The following is a 1,731-nucleotide window of genomic DNA, read 5'->3' as shown; positions in this document are numbered from 1 at the left end:
AGTCATATTTTATGTTACATGCTCATTAGATGGATCAATTCAAAGATAATGTGCTATTTGACCGTAACTAACCTAACCTATGCAAATTACGTAACAAATTATCATGCAATCATAAACAAATATAAGGAAATACGAAAACAAAATTGACTAAATTGCCTACTCCGAGGAAGGATATAAATTTACAATTTATTTATAATTGAAAATCGGTTGTTAAACTAAATAATTGTATAATTGTAATTTTAAAAAAATCTTGTTAAAATTTAATTAAACTAATTCAAAATATAGGTACAATAAAACTCTGTCTATATCATAAGATCGTCAGTCTTAAGACTGGTTGGACACACACCTCCACTGTTTCCTACCAACCTATCTCGCTTATTTCTTATTGACTTCCATAGTAGTACCCGCTGTTTTCTATTCTTTCTAACTCCTTCTAACTCCTTCTCATTTTTAATCCTTTCTATCCACTGTATCCTCATCATTCGCGCTGATAACATTATGTTTTGCACCCGTATAGCGCCGCACTCCCCAATATATTTCGAATTTTTAAATTAACCGTTCGCGAGCATAGAAGTGACTTCTTTTTGTTGAAAGCCACTCGACCTCTACTGCTCCTTTCATCCTGACTTATCTGACTTCCTAGATACCGAAAAGGCACTTCTTCTAATTTTTCGTCTGTACAAGATTAAAAAATAATTAGGAGTGTCAGTATTGATTTATCTCTAATTAAGAAAAACAAAAGAATATAGCTACTAATTTTCAAAATTACTTTTCGAAATACAAGGTATTTCTAAAATAAGTAACAAGCTTTCGAAGATGTTAACTAGGTGCAATAGGGAATCGCATGGTGAGTAAAGCAGCGTGGCGAAGGGACAAAAAGAATTGTAAGAAAACCAGACGAAGTTACAATTCGAAGCCGGTCCTGGCTGTGAATTAGTATCTAACGTATAGAGAATTTGCGATAACAATTAAACAACTACATCGAGGAAAAGTGTGAATAGTGACGATTGTAGAACGACTAATAGAGTAAACATCAACACTTTACCATTACGTTACTACACCTAATAATCTTTAGACACCCATTACAATAACAATGAAGTAAATAACTGCTTTGTTCAGTACTATTTAAACTACACCTCGACATGGTATTAAGAACACAAAATACAAAAGATATATTCGTACAACAAGAAAACTCCAATTGATGTAATGCGACGTTGCATTCTCGTATTTCCCTACGTAACCCTACCAGGGCCGGACTGCAGGACTTTAGTTTCAAATACGTTATTTGAAAACGGTGGACTTTCGGACCACTAAACATTTACTTAATTTTCTTGTTTTATAGTTTTTATCTAACTTATTCTTCCTTAAATTTACTGATGGTGAAATTGTACGGAGAAAGCTCAATTAAGTTTTTCAAAATCCAGTGATTTATATTCCTGAGAGGATCTCATGTGTACGATTATTTATTTTAATGGTATTTTTTTGAACAATATTTAACCATGATTTATGAACTTTCCTAATTTCAAATTAAAATTTTATATTATAATGACTCTTAAAGCATATGCCTTTGATGATGTTTAGAGATGTTTTTCAGAATAAGAAGCAGGAGAAACTTATATCTAATAGTGACATAGTAGTACATTAAGTCACATGTTTTATTGTTATTATAAACCCAGAACATCCTGTATGCGACCAATATCATGAACAAGCACGTTTTAATGTTTTTCTTCT

The sequence above is a fragment of the Agrilus planipennis genome, unplaced genomic scaffold, assembly GCF_000699045.2.
Source record: "Agrilus planipennis isolate EAB-ADULT unplaced genomic scaffold, Apla_2.0 scaffold57, whole genome shotgun sequence".
Lineage (NCBI taxonomy): Eukaryota > Metazoa > Arthropoda > Insecta > Coleoptera > Buprestidae > Agrilus > Agrilus planipennis.
Note: the sequence above shows the minus strand (reverse complement) of the source record.